Genomic DNA, 25,721 nt, shown 5'->3' with positions numbered 1-25,721 from the left:
TCAGAGAGCACTTTTAGCCATTCAAGTAAGTAGCTCACACAATGAATTCAAAGGTTTTCTCCTGCAAAGTACTAAAGAAAAAGGCAGCTCGACGTATCTTACAAAAACAGTAAAACAATGTTCTTTCTGTGCAAACATGTATGGTCCCCCTACAAGAAACACCTTTACCATTGGGCTACTGGGCTAATGGCAAGATAGTCAATAGGGGTACAGCTCAACTAATCTCTTTGCGAGATTCAGCTTCACCAATGTAGGAAAAACTACAGGCATACCACAGTTCAAGAACAATGAAGAGGACATAACATAAGTCATTATCGAGGGGTTGTGCTACCCTATAATCCAACTCTGTTAGATTGATGTGCCGAGACGGAGGATGAACCATGGACCTGAAAATGCACCTATAATGAAACTAAAAAAAACAGATAACGTCCTGCTCGTGGTTACCAAACAGATAACACGTGCTGGAAAAAGGACCTCCTTAAGTCAACTACCGTTTGTGTATTTCATCCTTTGTCAAGCCATGATACTTGTCTCTAGAGTCTAGGCCAAACCGTAGAACAGAATGAGGGAGTGCCTGTACAGAACACCTGCATTCTATGGATACAACCGGAGCTGTAGTGCCAGAAGACCTGGAGGAGTTCAGCACAATACAGAATGACTTTTCTTTATAAATGGCATGTTCTTGTAGTTAGTTTGAGGTAGCCGGCTATGTGATTAATTGAGAATGCCAGGCCATGCAGTAGCAACTGCTCAACCTCCCGAGAACAATAAAGACATCAGCGCGTGTCAGATTTGAGAATCCATGGGCAAGCATTTAGTGGTCGCTACTATGATTGGTTTTCAAACCCATCTGATTTCCCCCCCCAAAACTTCTCCTTTGAAAGCAAGTAGGCAAATTATAATTCTACACCGTGGTCACAAGAGTGGTGCACTATTTCTCTCAACTTCAAGGCTTAAAGAAAAAGAACAGGTATGTTCTGTGCCATACATCTAGAATCCATACTAGTAGCTGGACAAAAATAATGCACAAAGGGTTTCAAGACAGATCAATGAGTTGAGTGTTTGTTGAAGCTATCTGGGTGTAACCTGCAGGTAACACGTTTGACTCATAGTGGGGCAAAAGCAACCTTTCATCATTACAAGGTCGATAAATTGAGTGTATGAGTTGTGTTTTACAGCGTTAAAACTGCATCATCTGCAGCAGCAAACAGTATAACTAAATAAGCTGACATTATGAAGTAGTTTTAGGCCTCAAGCTACTGCAAACAATTTGCTAATATGCAGCACCATACTGTGGAACTCGGATATTGGAAAAAATCTGAAAATAGCAGGAAGAAAGGGGCTTTTCCTTCAAAGGGCTTTGGACATAGTTTCTAGTTAAGCACTTGCTTATAATTCTTCAGGAAAGAACACATCTTGCCTGAATGAGCTCAAGTCAATTTAAAGACCAGGCCGCTCAGTAAACTGGTGATTAACCTCTTGCGACCTGCGACCCATCTCCAGTCTTCTTTAAGACAAAGAAGGTAGAAATTGGATAGGGTTGGCCTTTGAGCCCACTGGGATTATTGGGGTTCCACATCATTGCAGCCAAATCCATACATTCTGTAGGAAGTTTCTAAAGGAGACCGAGGAAACCAGGAATCGGCTTTACCCTTGCAAGAATGTAAAGACCCAACACTTATATAGCACTTCATAATGGCAATTCAGACAAACCTTCGGTACTGTGTGCTTATGTAGAGCTAGGGGAACTAGAAGAAAGCTAACATTCAGACATGGCCCAACCCGAACTATCCAAAGGGGCTTGACTCCATCAACTGAAGAACACTCCAATGTTTGACAAGCATCCTGCTGATCACTGTTCATCCAACAGACTAGTACTTTGAAGTCTTAAGAATGAAGCACATAGGCACTTTACCAAATAGATAAATATAAAAAAAGGCTTATTTTTCACATAATACTCAAGCCACCTATTGGTAATAGCAACCTAGTGCGCTTCTCTTAAAATAAATTAAATCCATGTAATAGACACGCCACCACACTCTGTAAATCGATGGCTGTATAAACCTGGACTATACCAAAGTGGCATGGGTGACCTAGTGTTCTGTTTTTTCTTTCCTCTGTCTCAAGAGAGGACGACAAAGCATACTTCAACAGGTGTCCCATACTATGAAGGAAATTTGCAGCTCTGCTTATTAATAAAGTTAAACAGTGCCTAGAAGGTCAGACAAACTTAGCTGTGCATAATAATATAGTTTACATATAGAACGTAACAGTGACTGCACAAAGGATGAAAACCTGTTATTTTTTGGTCTAATGAAACTGAGCAGTTTAGTAAAAACATGGTAAAAATGAAATACCTTCATCCAGGCCTGCAACCCAGGGCCCAATATTGTTTGTCCACATTATTCAACCCCACACCTTCTTGCTTTCAATGTTGAGTATGGTAGGCATAATCTTCAGGCCTGTCTAGCAAATGCAAATATACAGAATGAATACAGCTCAGGCACGTCAGTTTGTTTCCGAGGCAACAAAAACCAATTTGTAAGCTTTTTCCTCACAGCCCTTGAATAATCTTTTCCCCATACCTGGAAGACTGAATGCCGTGGACTTGAAGCCGACGAATGACTGCATATGTGTTTGCCACTTGTGAGTCATCCAGTCAAAGTAAAGGAACGAGGTAGAAGAAGATTCCATCACATCATTCAGCCATGTTCTTTCAAGAGACCCGAGCAGAAGGCAAGAGGTGGGTGGGGGAGGGAGGCTTGTTCAGCAGCCAGCTCATAGGTTACCCTGATCACATGCACAAGCAAACTAATGAGATCCAGAATAAAGGCACAAAGGCACCTTGAGGCAGTTATGAAATGCGATCTGTACCATGGAAAACCACTGAAAGCAGCTGCTCTTCCTTTCACCCACAGGCTAGAGATGGGGCTTGACCAAAGGCCTTCTTCGTACAAAGCAGTTACGCCACAGAAAACGTGCTCAACTGTGTTAATCAAATGTACCTATTCTCTCCATTAGGCGTGGCTTCGTTGGAAGGAAATGAGTTGCCTCATTTTTTTTCATATGCTGCAATGATTACACATGCACATTGAAGTGTCAATTCAAAGCACTTTATTGATTTTGCTTTTTCCAGCACCTGCTCTAACTGTACTCGGCAACTGAATACGACAAGAGTAGAAGATCCTCTAAAAGATGATATTAACCCAAATGTCCTACTTGCATACACTGGTTGGCATTCTTCACTAACCCTTTGTGTATCGAATGAACAAACGTGTTTCCTGACAGGGCTGCATCGCTACTACACATACACATGACAATTTAATGCACACCAAACAAGAAAATTCGTACCCAATTTAGTATTGCCCTTTGGCCTTGCCCATCAAACTCACAAATCAATTTTAACAAATCTATCCAACAGAAATCTAATTTCACTCACTCTACTGGACATCTCCACAAACGGAGTTAGACTCAGTTGGTCATGATACTAAGCAAACCATTTTGGTAAATCACCACCGGACCGGAATACCTGCGCAAAGCCATACTAACAGCAGATTGTGTTTAGCTCAAATAATAACAACCATAAACTAGAACAGCAATGGAACAGAGAAGCAGAAAAAGATTTTTAATTAGTATGTTGAACATTTTAGATTTCAGCAATTCTACAATGTCCCACAAGTCATACAACAATTTTCAAAACAGAAAAATAACGCTTTTATATTTATCAATACAATAAATTATCAAATTCAATTAATTCTACATGAATTCAGCATATACTTTTAAAGCGTGATCATTCTAGGCATGATACAGCTCTATAAACATATTGTAAATTGGTGGCATGCAGTACTTCAACCTCAGAGATCAACGTTCAATCAAATGAATTAAAAAATCTAAGTATATTTTTTATTCATACAGATAATGCCTATGCAATAGCACTACTATACTCAAAGTTACACTGCAGTTTTATTAGGGAACAAAAAAACAAATATTTTCCTATACATTTAGAAAATTGAGTTACGTTCTACAAACCACTTTTGTGGGGGGAGGGGTAGGCCAACATAGTGACTCTTGGATCATTTTGTACCCTGTCAAGATCCTTTATTGCACACATTCTCAACTATTTGGACAGGGATGTGATCTTGAGGGAGGAGTGCATTAAAGACACCGTAACTTATCACAAGAAAACTTCCATCTACCCAAACTACTCTCTTCTGATGGTGCAGCAGCGCCGGTTCTTCATGGCGGAGAAACAAATGGAGGCTCTGCTTGGTTGCCCCAAGTTGCGTGTCGGAGGGGGGATGGGGGGGGGGGGGGGGAGAGGAGGGGTTCTTGGCCTGGGATCTTATAGCAATCTCAAAGTCAGGAGAGCCATGGGCTGTGACCCACATTCATTCTTCTGAACAACTCTCAAACAAATTCAAGCTTTCACAGTGCCATTTCTACAAAACTTGTAGGTTTGCCATAACCCTTAGGGTTTATAAAGGAAAGCTAACAGGTGTCTGAATTTAACACTCTAAACGCTAAGCTGACATTTGAAACCTTCGTAGGATGGGCTTTTCGTGAATGCACAGTCTTAATCTTGAACATACCTGGGGAATTTGATAAGCTACGACTAAAATGGGAGGATGACGAGGGAGAATGGAAGATGATGAATGGAAGATTATGAATGGACGCTGGCCCAAATGGCCTCTCAATCCTTGACGATTTCTGCCAGACTCCGGCTTATTCAGAACAAGCTCTTTCACAGAACACAGGAAGAGTTTCCTTTTAGGTAGCCGGCATTCAAATAACTGAATGAGTAGAGGTGCCCATGACATTAGTTTCAAGGAGTCCTTTATTTGCCACTTTATACCCTTATAGAAAATATCATTCAGTGTGCCTTCAAAGCCGCAGTCGATCATTTGAAAGTACATAAGAAACGTTTACAGCGCTACAAGGCAATGGAGCACTTTACCAAATGAGTAGTGTGCTGCATTCCAGGGACTGGTTGGGTGGAAGGATGCAGAGTTGAAGAGTGGCCTACCTGGTAAGTATTTTGGTGTTGTGCATAAAAGCAGTGAAATGCACTTCTCGTGTTGCTGTAATTATTCCTGGTGTAGAATGAAGGATGAGTCATTAGCATAGCTGTAGCGGGTTAAGCTGAAGACCTGAAAAGGTCCTGTATGGGTGTGAGTTAGCACTTGCACAGGGGAGTTGAGTGAGGTCAAAACATCTTGAGACATGCCAGTTTCGGTGGTAAAAAAGGATGATTAAACAGATTTAGGGAACCTAAGCTTGACCTTTCATGAAAGTAGGAAATCCACCCTAGAATGCTTCCACCGAAGCAAAGTTCCTCAAGCCTCAATAATATAGTCTGAAGATGGGCCGTGTCAAAGGCAGCTATAGCAATGCTATCAACCAATTACTGTCCACTGTCATTTTCAGGTCATCCCAGATGGCTAACCGAGCAAATTCAGTGCCTCTGCCAAGAGGAAAGCCTGTTTGCTGGTCAAAGTGAAAGCAGAGCAGATTCAGCACCCTTGACAGGGTAAAAAAGCCTGTTTGCTGGTCAGACTGTAGGTTGCTCCCTGCCATGAAGTCTGGGGTAAGGCAAGTTTTTCAATCACTGTTATTTTTCTGACATGAAAGGTTGTGATGAGATTGTAGTCCAGTGCCAAGAAGCAGAGCTTATTCTACTGCCTGTAAGTAGTTTTGTGCACCCCTACTTCTGTAGTAATTGTTCTGATGAAAAAGTACACCAAGAAGGAGATTAGGTCTTGGTCACTTCAGATTAAGGGAAGGTTTCCAGTTATTTTATTTATTCATAAAATGTACAGAGCACAAATGTCACCTTACAAGTATCCTGACGCTGTAAGCTTTTATCATTACATGCCAGCTGTAAATGTGAGCACAAGAAGACCACATGGTTACTTAGGGAAGAGCCAAGTCTTCGAAGCCTTTCTGAAGTACAGTTGATCAGTTAATGATCCGAGAGTAGCTGGTAACATATTCCATAATTGGGCTGCATTAACTACAAAGGCCCAACTGCCTTGTCTGTGCTCGCTGAATCTTGTTACACATTGGAGGTTTGCTGAACTGAGGCATCTCCCTGGGGTAATCTCTTTAGGCTCCATTGTAGGGACGCAGGACCCATCTCCTGCAGGGCCTAAAAGTGTCCAGTTATGGTTAGATGTCCTGATGGAACGAAATTTGCATCCAAAATGTGACCAGCAGAATGCATCTTACCAGAGATAAGCTGGAGTAAGTTGAGAATGGTTAGGTTTACCACAGAGGAGTTTGTTTGAGCAAGGTCAGGGCGATCAAACTAGATGTTCAGAGCTCCCAGGATTCAGATCGTTATGATTTACTATGATATACAAACTGGCATCCAGCAAGGCAGCAGTAACTGTTCTGTTGGGTTTTGGAACCTGTGAGGATGTGATAATTACACAACACATTATTCTGATCCATATGCAAATTCCTAATAACACAAGGATCAAAATGTAGTCCTGAATTCGAAATCAGAGCCAATGGGGTTGATCCAGAATTGCCGTGGGTGCAAAGATATAGCTAAAATAAAAGAGCAAGTGTAAGAGTAAATAGATGCCAACTGCAGTAACAGATGCAACCCTTTTCAAGATGCAGCTGTCACAAAACTGAGAAGTACTTCGTTTCATGTGTCACAAAGTAGTTATGAGTCTATTGGGATCAATCTAGAAGTCACGAATATGCAGACTACAGATTCCATCAATACAAATCAGGGAAGTTAAGACTTGTAAGGGACAACCAAAGAACAGCATAGGTGTAACCCCCTTTGAAGATGCTGCTTAAAGAAATCGCCAATTCAGTTGAAGTTCTCTGGAACCTTGTGAGAAAACGTGACAAGCTATCGAATTTGGCCTTTTATGGGGAGATAACAGGACATGCTTGAAATACCATACCAGCAACACAACACCTGTCTCCCATAAGATCATCAACAGATATATGCTCTACCATACACAGGACTCATCCAGTTAGGGCTAAAATGTCACAAGACTTCAAGGCAAACATTTGTAGGGACACATCTGCACAGTACATCGGAGGGAGGCAATGCATGATTAGTCTAAGCCACCAAAAACGCAATGTGGTGATGCCCTGTCAGAAGAACCAGCAAAGAGCATGCGAGCCACGATCAGACATTCCCCTCACTGTCAACTAATAATAAAGAAGAGGGACTAACACTTAGGGACCTCCTTAGGAGAAGATTTGCTCTTTAATGTCAGACTAACCAGATACCACTTCTGGAATGAATGAATATACGGACGCTTTTACTATCAAATGTTAGAGAAATACATAGTATCCAACAAAATACACAACGTGTTTAATCTGTGGATACTAGTGAAGCAGAACCATTTTAAACACTGCATTCTGCTCAAAAATATAGTACGGCAGCAAGCAGACTGTTCACATAAAACACAGTTTTTAAAATAGAGAATTCAAGTCTCTTGAAGGAATAAAATAAAATGGCTGACTTACCAAGTTCAAAGCATTTGTTTCCATCTAAATCACAGAGGATCTTTGAACGTTTTGTCACCTCAAGGCCGCGGCGGTAGTCACCTGCTCATCAAATTAGGAAATCAGAGCTATGAAGCTTTATTTTTTCAGGAGGCGAACCCAATGATGAGACTGCATTTGGCTGTTATGAGACGATAAATGGAGCATCCTTAGCACCAGACACAAAAAAAGATAATGAAATCCCATTCAAATAAATACAAACGTAAGACGTTTGCCAAAGAAACAGACATTAAACCTCTTAGCTCAGCCTTGCCAATAGGCAAAGACGCCAATGAGACTGCATTTAGATGTGCTGAGGCTAGTGAAGAGCTGATGCCATTCTATCCAAATAGGCAAACATAAAAGAAAAAAGTTAAAAAACGGGAAAAGGACACAGATACTTAACCATGGGATGGAATCTGGTGAATTTTTAATAACCCTCGAAGTCAGGGGGAGAAAGTATAGGGTTCCACAAGTCTATCAAAATACTGTTATCCAAAGATGTCCAAACAGACCAGGTCCTCTTGTCATATTTTACGCTTATGTACTAAAGACAAAGCATGGGCTGCTGCAATGAGACCAGGATTAACTTAGTTAAAGTACCACACGCAGAAAATGACGATCAGTACCATATGTTCAGATAAACAGACTTGTTATCACTCCCAAAGGCCTTGAACAATTGAGGCCATTTAGGAAAATACAGCTCTCTATAAGGCAATCACACCCTTTTAGGATCGTCCAACTCAGTTTGATAGACAAAATATGTTGCAGCAACTGGTCCCTGGTATTTTTGGATAATGTACTTCAAAACCCTTGAATAGCGAACAGTGTTAACCTTACCCTTTGTTGATATCAAAAGGATTACAAGATTTGGTTACCTCTGATGCCATTCAAAGTGGTAAAATTCATAACAGTAGGATCCTACACCACAAGCAGTTAAAAAAGGAAAAAAGTATACACGCAAAAACACAATTCTTCTGAATAACCTACCCTAACATTAAAGAATCAAAGAACACACGTACTTTAGAAGGAATCAGCAAAGAGATGACCTCATAAAAAGCGTGATGCAGCTCAGACAAAAGTACAAAGGCTCAATGTTCACCAGCCAAGCCAGCAACAGGAAGAGAGAGTGAAGCCACTGGAAGGAAGCTGGTGCAGTGTGTGTGCTGGGCCTCTTCAATTCAGGCTCACATTTCAACCCAACAAACCTTCCCGGGGCCTAGAAGCAGTGAAGAATCCGAGGCACAAGCCCTTCAACGACATGCATCCAGGTTCCTACCTCATTCAGAGGCCTGTTCAGTCGTGCAGCCCTTGAGATTTTCACCACGGGTTTCTGAGGCCTACAGCACTGGTGTGTTCATGAGTCCCAGCCCACAGTGGCAGCTGAGGAGCATGCTCAGTAGAACAGTCTCTCTCCCTCCTCCAGCACGAAGCAGCTCACGGGCTGCACTGCCCTCTCTGGTAATCCGAGAAGGAAGTGACAGGAAGGCAAACCACTGAAGAGGCAACTATTGGAATGGCAGAAGGGCTGAATAGAGATTATTTTTCTTAAGGTATGCCTACTTAAAAATATTTAATAACAAGATTCTACATTTGACACGATGACACAAGCAGCTTTTTATGAATTCTGGCGATTGCTTAAATAATTCGGTTAGGTGGCTTCAATTATAAAATAACTAAATTTTAACATCTGGGGCAAGAAAATCGGATTTCAAACCAGGATTTAGAACTGTTCCGTATTCTGAAATTATCAAATTCCAACACTTTCAAGATAACTAATCAATCATAAATCGGTACTAACGGCAAAACAGGTCGAACCACTGCTGTGGAGACTTGCCGAGAATGCTTTTTGAATTTTTTGAATTTATTTCAGATTTCTATTACAGCAAGACATGACTACAATCATGAGGGTTGTTTTACACCACCAACAGTCCCCCTTACATGAAACCATGTATTGAGATAATTAATATACAAGAATGTCCCCCATCTACGGGATTTCACTTGTTACTGTCCTAATATATAAATTTCATCTATGAAACAAGATACTGAAGGTCAAAAAAGTGCCCTCACGTAAGGGGACGGAAATGCTGCACAATGTATGTTATTGCACGGTAGAAGCTATAGAAAATGCCAAAACGGACACTTCTTCACTCAAAAATTTAACAAATATCCATGGCACCAAAGTATATTGCGCTGTACCAAGAAGGCTGGAGAGAGAAGTGACATTCACTCCAGACCACTGTGCCTGTTTGAGGAACTGGAGGCAAGTTATCTTTTCTTTAGCCTTCTGTAGCAACAATTTTCGGAAATTAAGTATTGTGGGAGGTCTCTGACAGTTGTAAATAGTTAGCCAACATTTGCGGCACACAGTCAACATCCCTGTTAAAACAGTCCTCCCACACTATATGCAACCTCGATACATCAAAGCAGCTCAGAGAAACACTGTGGTACCTTGAGGTTTCTTTTAATGATTAATGGCACTAGCATAATGTCTTCTCGCTTTGTCCCTTTGGTGGCATAGCTGAACCTATGTCCTCTAACCACTCTTTAAGCCATCTTTGGTAAGAAATTCGGATTTGGAAATGTTTTGTGTCCCTGCAAACTGTAATTGTGACTCAGTAACTCCTAGTACATAGGGCTTCTTGAGTCCTTGATTGGATCAGAAGCTGCATCGAAAAGTTGTTCCATTCAGACCACTGCTTGGTCGGTATTATGCATGCACCAAGAGGTGTACACAGTCACACTCACTTCCCCGTTGCAGATGACAATGCATACTATTTCTAAAATGCAGCTTGTACGAGTGGACGTTTTGGCCAATGGCACAGTGCAGGCTAAGGGTTTTCAAAATAGTAGCGACCATACCTATATTCTAGGAGTAACAGCCACCAAAAAAGTGACTTTATCCTAGCCCTAAATTGATCAGAAAGGCCCAACTAATATGATGCTGTTATATGAAGTGAGAAGAACTTGAGCTATTCAGTAGCTAATTCAAGGTTGTAACACTTTCTGATTAGACTGACCAAGTTATTTGCAGTCTGTACTTTAGAGAACGCTCTTACCAGACAGCTGTCCACATGCGGATGGCAGTGGATCACCTGCAGAAATGAAGTCCAGTGCCGGAAACGGAATTTTTGTAAAATGACATAGGGTTGCATTCAGACAAAAGCAGTCTTTTGTACATAATCATAGTGCTGATTCCCCATGTTGTATATGGCAACCAGTCTGCATGCCTACCAGAGAGGACTATGAAAACATGATTCTTGTAGGTAGACAGCACAACTAGTAATGGGTTTGGATGGTGCTGGCACTGTGGACAAATTAATCATCCTAAACTTCTGAAGGCAAAATCTGGTTCAGTTGTAGGTAAATGGGTATGCGGATCCTATAGAGGTGAGAGAGTAGGTGTTTTAGCAGGCCATGTATTCTGGAACCAATGGGGTGGTTCCTTTTTGGATTTAGAAACTTCACATACTCTTGTCGTGCTTCATCATAGGGCTTTGCTCCTCGTCAAGCTTAAGCCGCAATACCAGACGTGCACCCTCTATGGGTTTTTGGCAGAGATCTTTTATCCAAAGCCGTATGTGAAGTGCCTGCGTAGGGCCCTGGGTGTAGATGTGTGATTTAGCTCCACTGATGGTTCAGGAAGTAGTGTGAGGCACAAGAGATATGGTTGGTAATTTATTGCCTCAGAAAATCACTAAGATTTTCCCCACCCTGATGCACACCAACAAGTAACCTTGTTTTTCACCCTGCATCCTTTCTTGGACAGCAAGACTGGAATAAAAGAGGAGACACTGGCTGGAAACCTGGGCAAAGGGAAGCAAAGTCTTTGAAAGATGAGAAGGCCAATGGCCATTTTATTACCAGTTCTGGGGCATGGCTGGTAACAGTATCACAGAGCACAGCTATTTGGCCACATCTGTACCAGTCTTGAACTGCAATAGCACTTCTCCTATACAACACATTGATTTAGGAGGACAAAATCAAAGATACTATCCTGGATATCTGTTTTTTTAACTCCAAAGACTTTAGTCTTGTTTGCAGAGACCTGCACAGACCAGCACTCATGGGCTTGGCAGCAGTGTCAGTGAGCTTCCTGGATATCAGCACGTTTTCACTCTCTTTCACCATTCCGAACATAACATATACCCATCATGGACACATGAAAGCTGAAGGACTACAGCTGCAGACTACAACAGCACTGCCTTTATCTTTCTATAAAATCTCCCACTTAACCTACTTTGATGTCTGCCACCCCATCAATCATACAGCAGTGCTCTCTTTCACATCCCTTTGATTTCTTAGGAGACCTAACCATGTGGTTCCATTTTCCAGAACAACTCCTGATCAAATATCTGTTTGAAGACCTAGCCTCTCTCAATCTGCATGTAACTAACCACGCTCATTCCCACCCAGCAGGCCACTTGCTGGATCTTACTTTGACTTCATCTCCGACAGGCACTTCCTCCTCCACACACCCAGTTCAATTTCCTTGGTCAGATCACTTAGCAATCTCCTTTTACATTCAATGATCTCATAAAGCCATTTCAAGTAATACCTGCTCCAGGTAAAGAAATATTTCAGAATGGGGGTTGGGAGCACACTGCCTCACAGTCCCAGCACAGTTCGCCCCTTTGCATCCTCGTAAATGCAGTACACAGTTCAAACTTATTTAAAAAAATAGCTGGAGTTTTTCACCAAAGTTGGTGCAGACATTGCTGTATCTCTCTAGACACGTGTTTCTGGGTTGAGCCCATCATCAGTAGAGAGCAGCGGTATTAGAGAGCAAAGAAAAATCATCTGGGGTTGTTAGAAATGCTCCCAAGTTCCTCTAGGGTCACAGTACCACTCACAGGCAGACAGGTGAATCTCCAAAGTTCATCAGCTTGCTGGCTCAAGGGAGCCTTTTAAACAGAAATATTTCAGGAAAGGAAATCAGTCTCAACTGTTGTAGTCTCTAAAACTCGTAAAAACCTCAAGGAAGAGCTAACTTCAAACATCCCTCTTCAAGAAATAAAGGAAAGCGTGAACATCCCAAATTACATTTATCAAATTATTGAAGCCCAAGCTCCTATGGGAACAACATTTCTTAAGGATTCTTCAATCAAGAACAAAAATAAATAGTTATCCTGTAAGGTTTTTAGTTTAAAGTCCTACATTCACCAAGTGGAACGAACTTGGCATGCAAACTACAAAATTTCACGTGGCATACTAGATCAAAAATGCTTTCTCATACAGGGTCCAAATCTTAGCTGCAATAAACAATATTAAACGCAATAGATGAAAAAAGCCATTTATAAATCTTTTTAGATAGCCTATTTTCCAGAAAAAGACCTACCACTTTCTCAAGACCAGCGTGACACCTGGTTTTATATTTCCAATTAAAATAAAACACACTATGACATATTCCAACTTTTACAAATTTTACCCATGGTCAGTTGAAGAATGCTTCCAAGAGCTCTCATTGCCCCCGCTCCCCAACCATCCACTGATCTCTTGAATCCTGTATGCCCTGGGCCTTTCAAGCCCTAGCGCCATAAATTGCTCCACCAGTTGAACTGTTTAATTCATTTTCATCTGGCAAGTTGCCGAATGCTTGGAGAAAGGCAAGGTGAAGACCCTCGACGTAAAAAACAAATTTGGAGGCTGCAGATCAGGTATATTATCAACCAATTCCAAAACTCATTCTGGAAGGCACTGCAACCAGCCAGCTAAAAGCCTTCTGGGAAGACAACTACATTCTCTCCTTCAACACAACCAGCTTTGGAGCTGAAATGAACACGGATACTCACTGGACCAAGGAAGAATAGGGGCTGGTTATGGACAGTCAGAGTAGAGTCTTTTAAACCCATCAGCTAACTTTGACAGAGTCCTGATCAAGACTAAAGGCATAAGGCATCTCTATTCTTAGCTGAATTTCATCTTCTCCTGCAATTGGGTCCCAAGGTACTGCCACTTCACAGTGTCACCACCACTCCACCTATTTAATCCTCACCTAAACATTAATGTGGGAGGGAGGGTGTATAACCGGGTGCAAGACAGCATGATGTTAAGTCTCCAAGCCAGCCTCAGAAAAAGCTCATTAACAGACCCACATACACGCTGTAGGAACAAGCTGCAGGGCCAAGTAAGAGTTACCTTCATTTGTGGATCAAGGAAATACATCAACAAAGTAGGTGCACTAGCTGCCATGGAAGCATACATGACAGTAGACCGTGCCTTCTACCAGTGATTGATAAGACGTGAGGAGCATTAGGGGCTGGATTTGAATATCGGAGAAGACCATCTGAGGAACGAAAGATCACCTAGGGCAGCGTCCCGCTACAGCGAACTAAGGTAAGACAAGACAACAGAGAGGTTGACACTATTAACACACGAAGGCTGAAGCATACAAACGTGAAGGCAAGGAGGGGGGGAGATGACAAGACACAAGCCCACTAGAAGTCAGTGCTGGTTTCCCGAAGCGAAGAGGTCGGGCCACAGGAGGATCGGTGTCCGCAGCTGGAAAACAGATGCCACAATCTCGAGCAGTTTTCAGAAAAACTTTTTGATTTGAAATTCTAAAATGAAATTGATTTGCCTTGGTACTATATATATTCTTGTAAATTTTGAGAAGTTTCATCTCAAAAGTCGCAGCAAAGCACGGGCATGAACAGGATGCTGGTTTGACCTATAGGTCAAGTAGTAGGGATACAGATGAGCTGTCGCAAAACACTTGTGACACATCACCCTCTGCTTGAAACAACGGTGTTGCTGCATGGGCTTGCAAAGTGAAAGAACAAAAAAAGGTGAACAACTTAAAAATAATTTTTAAAACAATTTTTCGTTGACAGTAGTGGAAGGCAGATCCCTCTTGTAAAGAATTGCTAACAGCAAGGAAAGCTGGTAACCAGTTCACACAATTGCCTGAAAAAGGGGAACTGGTGACGAGGGGCAGCAAATGGGAGTTTTGGAATACAGGACCATATACATTGAAAAGGGCTGTACAAGCCACAAAGATCCACATTTAAAAGCTTTGAGAAAGGATCTCCAGTCCTGTCGATAAGTGCCTGCCTATTAATACCTTACAAATGATAATAAAAAATTAATTCTCGTAAATATTGTTAATATTCAGAGGTAATTGTTTTCTTTACCGTGATGCAATCAAGCTTGGAAGTGTAAATAACTATACGAGATACATTCAAATTTTAATCTGTAAAATAAGGTTACATAACGAGTGAGTGGATGCATGAGTACTTTGAGCGGTTGCATCAGTGGTACGTATGATCCAGATGGAATCAGACAGCACAGATTCCGGGCTATAACAAAAAAAAAAAAAATTAAACGGGGAACAGCAGAGATCACCATCTGCTGTTAGACGGAGAAAATAACAGCTTGATGTCCTGTATCCCGAGTGGGCATTAGAACCACCTACACACTAGAGGCAAACAGGTCCAAGTTCATCTTAATCTTGCAAACTGTGGGAAGGGGGAGTAATGATGAAACAATGTCTCAGGTAAGTCAATAATTCTCTTGGGGAAGGCAGATCCAGCCCCACTGCAAGTCTTGTTTGGAATAAAGAAAGGTGAGACTTTGGGCTGTTCCCACAGAGGACTTTTTCTACCCAATTTCTTTGTGAACAAAACAAACATGGATCATCTGATGTCCAGGCAAGAGAACCTTGAATGGATCCGATCAGCTTTCTATCTAGAAGTAGAGGGAGACACCCTAACATCTCAAAAAATAAAATGTGTTCATTCTTGCATGACCAAGGTGAAGACAGTTGTTTTCAGGGAAGCAAAGTGTATGAATAGTGCATCCACCAGCAGCTGACCGGAGGAACATTCTCTAGAACTGGCTAATGGGCATGCAGAGAATTTATGCTTCTAGGAAAGGAAAACGACAATATCATTGAAAGGATCTCCACCAAAGGAAACTGGGATAGAGAAAATGGTAGTGCGAAATTGTATAAAGGACTTGCATGTTTGTCTTTACGGAGAATAGGGAACAGAGGGCTGATGCATCAAAGCACTGTACCCATTATGTATTTATGGAAAAATGAGACGATACAGAAAGACCAGAACCTGTTTCCAAAAAGCCCATCAAGCAGTGGAAATGTGCTTTTTAATGAGCACACCGGTGCAGGGGTCACCCTTCTCTGTCCACGGGTCCGTAGACCAACAAAATAGAGATTGGCACTGAAGCTGGAATTCAAATAACCAGTTTATTTATCACTCATGAGTGGGCCCACGTTCACACAGCACTCTCAAGTGCTGCCTGAGGTAGTACATGGAATACACAGACCATGGTGCTTATATACAGAGTTTGTTGCAGAGTAAGCATGTAGATACAAATAGAAGTTACAAGCATACACAGGAATAGTTACAGCCAGACATGGGCAGATGGGTAATCACTTAGTCAGCAAAGTGGGAGGGGGAACAGAACTGCTTACAGTTGCAAAACACAGTTGACAGTTATATCTTTAGCCAGGTGCATTCTAGCAGCTACAGGCCTTTTCTTAGCACATACACTGCTTTGGCTCAGTACAGAAGGAGTTAACTAAAGCTGATGGCTCAAGCAGAATAGAAAGGCAAGCAACAATGAGACGGAAGAATTACATAGCTAACAAAATGGATGCCACAAACAAGATGGTTTCAGCTTATGCGAACGGAAATTATTTCAGATTTCCACAAAGTAGTAGCTCTGCAGAAACTGTATGGTAGTGTTGGTGACAAGGTAGCCTGCTGTTAGGAAAGGGTGACCGAATAAAGCACAGTCATGTAAGTAGCCTTAACCATGGTTCAACAACAAAGTTGCCCAGCGAACCTCTGGCCCTCATATAGACTGAAGAGCACCGACTTCCAAGCGTCTTGAATCCTGTCCTTGTCACTGGATCTGGCAATCCTCTTCTCCCCCCTCCCCAACCCTCCGGGCTATACTATGCACAGAAACAGGTCACAGGCGACTCCTCCCACCCCTCATTATCTTATGTTGTCTTCATTACGTTGTACCCTGTTTCCCCGGTTGACGCATAACACACCATGTTCTAGCTGTGTTTACATACTGTGGCGATGCAGTCTTTAGGACTAGATACCCCCTTTTTACCAGGGGGTGGGATCCTTGGACTCTTGCAATGGACTACCATGTAACTCAAAAATCATATATTGACTAATGGCGTATCTGTTCTATTGACTAACGCTGCCACATACACCCTGTTGGAATTTTTTCCTTAAAACAGTGCAAAATGCTAAAACAAAATGGTAATAAAAACATTTAAACAAAACAAAGTTGCCCAGGGTACCCAGCATGATATTTGAGAGCCCTCAAGAGAAGAGAATAGGAGCACCAAAGTGGGAATGTCTTAGAGCATAGTAAGTGGAGTAATCAATTAGGTTTTTATTTTACAGAGTACCTTCAAGAAAATCTGGGATTATCTCCTTTCCCACCTCTCAACCTATCCTGCTGAAAACTTATGAAGCTCCCCCCAAGCCCTGAGATAATTTATTACTATAAGCTTGTACGTCACTTCCGTTAATCAGTGGACCTGAATTTTGCACGGAGGGACCGTTACCCAGCCGCTTCATCCTCGAGTTGGGCGGGCCCGTGGTCGGAGCCCCTGGAATTACCGGAACTCGAATACAGATCAGTACCTGTCCCCCGATGACACTATAGCAGGCCGGGACGGAGGAACCATCACCGTCGGTAGCAGGTGAGAGAGCAGCAATTAATGGTCGGACCCTGCCCTCAGGACCCCACGAGGAGGAAGAGAGCGACCTTACACCCTAATTGCCATGCGACTCACGGTGAAGGAGGCAGCTTGAGTAGGGGAGCTGCAGACAACCCCCCCTGCCCAGACATTCATTGAGGCGAGGAGGTCCCGTGCGGGTCTTGGACGGTGCCGAGAGGTAAGACCTCTCAACGTGGAGGCGTGAAGCAGCCATTAGTGGAGGGGCTACGATTTTGGACTGCTGTGCCGCCTGTGGGCGGGGTGTGGTCCTACATTTGCTGCTGCGAGTCACGTTTTACACCGGTGATTGTTGCAGCAGCTGCGGACCTGCGGCTGGCTCGGTGTGCAGGCCATGAGGTCATGTTGAACGGGGGGGGGGGGGGGACGTGGCCCACAGGTCGGACTTTGAGACCCAGGACCTAGGACCCAGTCATAATATTTGTTTCAGCTGGGCCTTGCGGAGAGGGCTGTGAAAAGTGGAGGTCATCGCCCCTGTGCCCTGGGGTAGCAGAGAGGGCAGAGATCTCGAGGGCTCCGTGGACAGGCTGATCGACTCCTTACCGGGCTTGGCTCCGTGGTTGTTTTTGTGGCTGGGCCTTGTTCCGCTTCCATTTCCTGAGCCCTTGTGACCTATCCGGGACATTGGCCGGCTGGGTTTGGCTCCGCCGGTCACGCCGCTCACAACTACAGGCCCTATATAATGGGGAAGAATACTTTCCCCCAACTCTGTTCTGCTACTAAGCAAAAAGTAGTTCCTAATACTCCCCTCCCTAGCTTGACAGAGATTGATCGAATGCTGCAGCAAACTATTGGGGTAGTTGCTTCTGCTATTGAAAGCACAGAAAGGCGACTCTCTCTTCCAGTTGGCACACTTCCTCCCTTGCCTGCTACAAATGTTTTGATGCTTACAATAAACTCCCAGGACTCGATATTAGTGCCTTCTTTTGCTGGCCTCCCTGGTGTCCCGATCGACACATTCTGCCCAGGACTTTGTTTCTATCTTGCCTAACTTGTCATCTTCCTCTATGCCTATTATTACCAGGTTATCTTTAACACCAACAATTCCTCCAGCAAATGTATCCTCTGAGATCACACCCTTGCGTAAGGATTCAATGGAGAAAGGAGGGTCTGACTCGTGTTTAAGTTCGCCCTTGGTTTCGGCATCAATTGTTAGTTTAGATAGTCACAGTCCTCGAGTAACAACTAGAGGGCAGAAGGCAAAGCGTAAACAAAATCATATTAATAAGGAAGGACCAAATGTATTGATTGCCAAAGGGAAGATTACCCATAAGCAACGTAAATCTACTGCAATAATAAATGAAACTAAAGGTAATAAGGGTAGTAGGCAAACAGAGATTGCCTTTCCCTCGATGAGTACAGGTGAACCAGTAGTTGGGGAATGTTTTTGGGGGGAAATGGAGATATTGATATCAACTCTCCTAGAACCTATTCGTATTAAAGTATCGAATATAGAATCCAGGGTAATTAATATGGAGAACCAGCTTACCGGAAATCTGCAGTCTACACAGGTTAAATTACCCCTTATTTTACCCCAAGTGACTCCGCCTGAAGCAAATAGCAATCCCAAAAAAACAACGGGGGCCTTGGAAAAACATGTTCAATTTAAAACCAATGTGGAATTGGAACGTTTGGAGTTTAATAAACTCAGGGGTTTAGAACCTAGCGTAGCAGGTATATCCGGTCCCCCTCAAGTGCTAACTAACAACTCTAAGACTGTTATGAGAAGAGTTGAAGATATTAGGGAGGCTGATTCGATATCAATTTTACCAACTCTTAATTTGCCCCCCTGAGGCTATTCCATATACAGTGGTGTTAGCAAATGTTCCTCCTCTCCCCCCCAAGGTTTACGAACACTGGTCGACTCTCAGGAATAAAGCACTTCATTTCCTTTCTACCAAGCTTGGACCTAATAGTTCCTTGTTTCCTGAGTTCAAGATGGTTAGAAGAGTTAGTTGGCTAGGCCCGTCGACTAAATCTCTGAGTGGTGATTGTATAATTTTAACATTTCGGTCACCACCATTGGTTCGGAATATAATTGAGAGGGGCTGTACTGGGTCAGCTAGTTCTGATTTTGTTAACATTCTCCCCCTCGGTTTTTTCTACTCTCCCCAACGCCTGGATAGGTTTTCAGGTCCCCGTTGCCAAACATTAAGTCAGAGGGGGTCCATGGGAGGGAGATACGGTATCCCGACGTTTAATCCCTTTGATACCCTTAGCGGTTTGGACACAAATGATTGACCACAACTTTATTCTCTTCACAACTCCCCAGAGATAGTCACGGATCTTATGCCTGTTATTACTTTAAGGGAAAACAGCAAGGAAGGCAAGGGGTTAGATCCTAGTCCTTCAACGTCTGAGGGTCTCACAGGGGGGCTGGAGGCTTAGAGAAGCGGAGTGAGTGTGGTTCTGTAGCTCTGCCCGTCGGTCTGAGTGTGGACTCCTCCATCTCCCCCCTTTGGGTCCTCCTTTATGTAATGTTTGTTCTTGGAACATTGCTGGTATCAAATCTAAGATTGGTAACCCATTGTGGCAGGCCTTTATTCAGACTTACGATCTGATTTGTCTACAAGAAACATGGAGTAGGGATCCGGTCCATATAGATGGTTTTAAGACCTTTCACACACCAGCCGTGGACGTCATCCACGGTAGAGCTAAGGGTGGACTGATGATTTATTTGTCAAATAAGTTGAACATCTTAAAGGTAACGGAGCCTGTCAAAGATACTTATTTCCAATTTCTGTTACTCGTTTTGGACTCAGACACTCCGATTGCCCTGAATAATTTGTATAATAACATTCCCACCGATTGAAGTACTTGATGTCTTTAAAAAGTTGGCTAATGCACTCTTTCTACAAGGTAAATTTTGTGGATATAATATGATGACCCTTCTCCTCTGTGATTTTAATTGTACTTTGTGCACCATGAGGGGAGACAATAGGTGCGGAATCACCCAGGAAGATGGCTTGTGTCAGTCACATTCTAATCATTCCCTTTTGGGTGAACAATTTAACGAACTAATAGGCAAACTTGATTTGGGATTTGTAAACGAAGTTTGTGCAACCCTTTCATCTTACCTCCTACATTTATTGGGAGGGGTTGTACTTCCACAATTGATTTTGCTCTAGTAACTATTAAGCATGCTGGTAGCATATATTCTTTCAAGGTCTCAGATATTGCGTTAAGTGACCACTTTCCTCTTTGTGTAACCATTCTGATTACAAGGAATTCTGTCCCAAAAGGTAACATAGATGCGGACAGATTGTGTGAAAATGTGAGCATTGGTAGTATGAATGGCTACACGCTAAGATGGGATAAGGTGGAACAAGTAGAAACACTTAAAACAGTCATTGTTAAAAGTATGTCTGAGGTAGTGACTTGTTTAAGGGAGGAGTCTATATCTGAAGAAATTCTTGCATCCTTCCTATCTATTTGTAATGAAATCAGGTCCTCCCTTATTAGGCAATGTAAAACTAAAAACAAACAAAACGTAGGCTGGTTTAATTCTAGGTGCACAAGAGCTTATTCTCTCTTAAAGAAAGAACTGCATAAATCACCTAGGTGTGCAAAGGAAGTGAGTAGACTTAGGATTGAATATAAGCTCGCCCTAAAAGATAGAAAGAACGAGCTAAAAATAGAATCTTGGGAAGCATTGCACGATGCTGCGGTAAGGAAGGATAGTGCGGGTTTCTGGAAGATCATTAGAACTCCTTTCCTTAGCGATGCTACTGGCCCAACTCTAGAAATAGCAATTGCTGAAACAGATTGGATTAATCATTTTACTAAAGTATATGAAGGACTAGGTAAGTCTAGCCCTCTTTTGAATCCCTCTCCTTATCCTATCTCAAGAAACGTAATGTTCACCCTGGAAGAGGTTGAACTAGCCTTACGTGTGAGTCAGGGCGGGAAGGCACCAGGTCCGGACGGTGTCCCTATAGATATTTTTAAGGCAATTGTTCCTTTGTGGGGTCCCCTTCTGGTCCAGGTGCTTAACGCTAGTTGCATTACAGAATTATTGCCCACTTGGGTGGAGTCCATAATTGTGCCCATCTATAAAAAATGGGATAGACACGACCCGGGTTGTTATAGACCCATTTCCCTTTTAGATTCCTTTACTAAAATAGTGGGTCGAATAATTTTGGACCACCTTTTGCTTTGGGCTGAGGATAATTCTATTTTATCTGACTTACAATATGGTTTCCGCTCTGGCTTAGGAACAGTGGAACAGAGCTTAAATCTTTTAAAGCTGACCGGGATGTACGCGAGGCCAGGAAAGGGAGTTTGTTTCTGGCCTTTGTTGACCTCTCTGCCGCATTTGATTGTGTTGACCATTCCACTTTATGGACTGTGTTGGGACAACTTGGGGTTGAATCCAATATTATTTATTTTCTTAAATGATTTTATAGTGACGCCTCAGCTCGCGTCCGTTATGGCCTTAGGGGGCAATGCACGGGCAAAATCCCAATCAGGAGTGGCGTCAGGCAGGGCTGTGTCCTCGCTCCATTCCTTTTTAATTTGTATATAAATGGTCTGGAGAAAGCCCTGTGCAATAGTAAACTTGACCCCCCACACGCTGCTGGTCGTCCAATCCCGGCGTTGATGTACGCGGACGATGCTGTGCTAATGTCCCGTACTCAAGTGGGATTACAGCGCGCGGTGGATAGTTTTGCCCTCTTTATGAACGAGTTGGGCCTTAGAGTGAACATCTCGAAAACTTTCATCATGCGCTGTGGTCTAAATCCCAAAATTAAAAAGCCCATTTTTATAGCAGGACAGAAGCTTGATTCCACTAAACAATTTTCTTTTTTGGGTATCTTGTTCAACCAGAATGACTCTTGGGGTCCGGCAGTGGCAGCGAAAAAACTTGCATTGGTTCGCTCGACTCCCGCCCTTAAATCCTTCTCCATGAAATTAGGTACTAGACCGCCGGTAGAATTAATTAAGATTTACTAAGCTAAATGCGTGTCTGGTGCAATGTACGGTAGTGGGGATTGGTGCTTTGCTGACTCTGCTCCCATTCAGGCAGTTGAAAACTCCTTCTTGAAATTTATACTCGCAGTACACAAGAGTTCCCCTAACTATAATTGTCATGCAGAATTGGGTCTTCCTTTTAAATCTGATCCTATTAAACTTGAACCAGTGCTACTATGGCACAGGATGTGGACTAAAGATGAAACCAAGTTTAATAGAGATATACTGATAGATATCTTGGAATTGGAAGGAGAGATGAGGATACCATTGCTGAGATATGTACGTAAATTTTTAGCTGACATGGGAAAGCTGGATTATTTTTTAAATCCTCTTACTATCTCAGCCATATCGCGTAAGGACTTGAAGAAGGAGGGCCTTGCTTTTTTGGATTCCGTGAGAATTTCTGTGGAAATCCTAAAACCTACTGTCCTGCAACACCAATTAATTTTAACAACTTTAAATATTCAACCCTAATTGTTGCTTGTCCCTGGTAACTATGATAGATTCCTACTATCACGTTTCAGATTTGGAATCTTCCACAGATTGGTTAGTTTTCCTATAACAAATGATTGGACGCACACATTATTGCCCTGTCCTTGTGATGATGTTTCCCCTCAAAGTACTATTCATGTTGTTTTATTTTGCAAATTTTACAGTAATATTAGGCACACAGTTTTACTGCCATTTTGGAGAGAAGTGGGCCATCGGCAATGTCGTCTGGCTAGGTTAGATATCCTACATTTGGATAATCATTTTTGTGTTGCCACAATTACATTGTTTTTCAAAAAAGTGATTTGCACTAGGAAAAGTATAATATAATGCACTTTATCAAGTCCTTGAATAATTTGTATTAATAATTCTGGTGTTTAAGCCATTGAGTTATCGCTAAATGAATTGTTGTGACTTTTTTTTAAACGCAATGATTTTTTTTTTTTTTTTTAAAAACCTTTATTACAATTTCAGAGAAATACAAGTATGGGCCTACAACCAACAGGCCGGCCGCTAAAATGCAGTGTAACCCTAGGCACAGCTGAACATTCAGATCGATGAAGCAACAAAAAAGGAGTCACTGGAGAGTTAATCATCGCAGTCGGCCGCAGTCCATAAACAAACAAAAAAGGGTTTCATATTTTTAGGAAACGAAAAACAGCAAACACACAAGGCAGAGGAAATTAATAGCAGTAGCATGTGCCCCTCGTACCGAGGGAGTAATACAACCCGGGTAAACAGAGAGGGGGGGGGGGGGGGGGGCAAGGCCGAAGAAACCAAATTCGCATGTCGCAGGAGCATACAGGAATGCGCGGGCTAGGGAGACAGAGCGGCATCTATCTCACGCATCTGAGGCGGGGCGCATATACCTCCACGATAGGAGTTCCAGGGACCCCACACCTTAATCCACTTCCCAGGCTTGTCTCTCGCCACATACACCGTTTTCTCGCTGAACATACACCAGTCCATGTGTTCTTTCCACTCGGAGACCGTGGGTGGCCTCTGGGAGCCCCACAATTGTGCAATGTCACGCTTCGCTACCATATAGCCCAGAGTCACCCATTGCGTCTGCGTCACATTGTAATTAGTCGGCTCCCAGACATTCAGCAAACCTCTTCGTGCCTCCGGCAACAAGGCAACATGCGTGACTTCTTCTAACACCGCATGCACTCTGCACCAAAACCGAGTCACCTCCGGACACTCCCACAGGATATGGAGGAAACTCCCCAGGAGTCCACAGCCTCGCTTACACAAACCATCCACCGAATACCCCATACGCATCAGAGCAGGCCCCGTGACGTACACTCTATGGAGTATTTTAAGCTGGACGAACCGCAACCGGGCCGGGATAGCCACCTCTTTCGGGGAGGCCACCGCCGACACCCAATCCTCGTCGTCCAGTTCTAAACCGTCGGCAATCCATGTCTCCCGCAATGAAGCCAGCAAACCCATCCGATCATTAATAAGCTTCTTATAAATCAGCGAAATGGTGCTATCCGGCACATAGCCGTCCAATATCCTGTCCTCCAACGGGGAATGCTCCGGAATAGCCGCCACGTCCGAAAACACGGAACACAAGGCATAATGGACCTGAGCATACCGATAGTATTCCCTATCATTCAACTGGTATTCAGTTTTCAGCATGTCGAACGTCTTAAATTTCCCTTTCGTCCAGAGATCCCCTAGCGTGCTGATACCAATCGTATCCCACTTATCAAAGCCTTTCGTAGTATACAGATAACCCAAACGCTGGGACGCATACAATGGCGTAGCCCGAGTCAAACGATCCCTCCACCCCATCGCCGCATTTGCTGCATGCCACACCTGTACCGCGACCCGCGTCGGGCCCGTCAACCGCGCATCAAGGGACCCCGAGTATAGCGCTCGATTATAGTCTCCGCCCGGCAATAGCAATTTGTCCATCTCGAAAGCCGGGTTCAAAGCAGGGCCATACATCCCGTGATTGACAGCAGCCAACTGGGAGGCCCAGTAATATCGCTTAATGTCAGGGAGGGCGACCCCCCCATCATACCACGGTAGAGTTAGTTTGGCAAGAGCAATCCGCGGCCGCCCATCCCAAAACAATCGACGCTGGAGACACTCCACCTCCCAAAAATAACGGGCCGGCACTACGTCCATGGTGTTCTGCAGGGCGTACAAAAAGCGTGGCAGCGACATAATTTTGAACAGTGCTGCCCTGCCAAGTGGCGAGAGCGGCAACCGCCGCCAACCCGCCACATCCGCCCTTAGGCGCTGAAGGGGGGGGGGAGAAGATTCCGTTCGTAGCGGGCCACCGGGTCCAGTGTTATAAAAATTCCCAAATACGTAAATCCCGACGGCGCAATCTGGATAGGGCACCCCCGCGGAAGGGGGGGGGCCTCCCCGGAAAGAACGTATACACAGGACTTAGCCCAGTTGATGACCAATCCGGAATTGCGACCAAAGGAGCTCAAAACATCCACCAACACAATGAGCGATTTGCGCGGTGATGCAAGATACAAAAGGATATCGTCCGCGTATAGGGAGACCCGATCCTCGTATTCAGGCGTCCATCTAAGGCCACGCATCGAGGGTTCCCACCGCAACCACTCCGCAAGGGGCTCCAGACAAAGCGCAAAAAGAAGAGGCGACAGTGGACATCCCTGCCGGGTGCCCCTACCCAAAACAAAGGGAGCCGACACACGTCCGTTGACCACCACCTGTGCCAGTGGATTGTCATAAAGCAATTTCACCCAACCGATAAAACCCGGGCCAAAACCAAACTTCGCCAATGCTGCCCAGATGTACGGCCATTCCAAGGTATCAAACGCCATGGTAGCGTCCAAGGACGCCAAAATGGCCGGCTCACGAATGAATGGAGCGCGAGCAAGGACGCCATGCAATCGCCGCAGGTTCAAAGCGGTATTGCGGTGGGGTATAAAGCCGGATTGATCCTGATGAATCAGGTCGCCCACAACCCGGATCAGACGATTGGCCAGTACCTTGGCGAGGATTTTGGGCTCCGCGTTTAACAAGGAGATGGGCC

The 25,721-nt window shown here is 43.6% G+C and overlaps 1 protein-coding gene across 9 annotated transcripts in view; it reads right to left on the bottom strand.

Annotated features, from left to right (window-relative positions):
• The window catches only part of EHMT1 (euchromatic histone lysine methyltransferase 1), a 1,124,912-nt gene that overhangs the window by 953,228 nt on the left and 145,963 nt on the right, over positions 1–25,721 (bottom strand). Inside the window, exons 1-2 of one of the 9 annotated variants that reach the window (XM_085611614.1) lie at positions 8,792–8,890; positions 7,495–7,681 (exon numbers count right to left, since the gene is read on the bottom strand). The exons of 6 other annotated variants lie outside the window; for them this stretch is intronic. The gene's annotated coding sequence lies outside the window, so the exon portion shown is untranslated. Of the gene's footprint in view, positions 1–7,494; positions 7,682–8,791; positions 8,976–25,721 lie in introns of those variants that run through there. 2 more of the 9 variants (XM_085611602.1, XM_085611593.1) reach the window with 2 other exon arrangements.

The sequence above is a fragment of the Triturus cristatus genome, chromosome 1_2, assembly GCF_964204655.1.
Source record: "Triturus cristatus chromosome 1_2, aTriCri1.1, whole genome shotgun sequence".
Classification (NCBI taxonomy): domain Eukaryota; kingdom Metazoa; phylum Chordata; class Amphibia; order Caudata; family Salamandridae; genus Triturus; species Triturus cristatus.
Note: the sequence above shows the minus strand (reverse complement) of the source record. Positions and strands in the feature narration are given on the sequence as shown.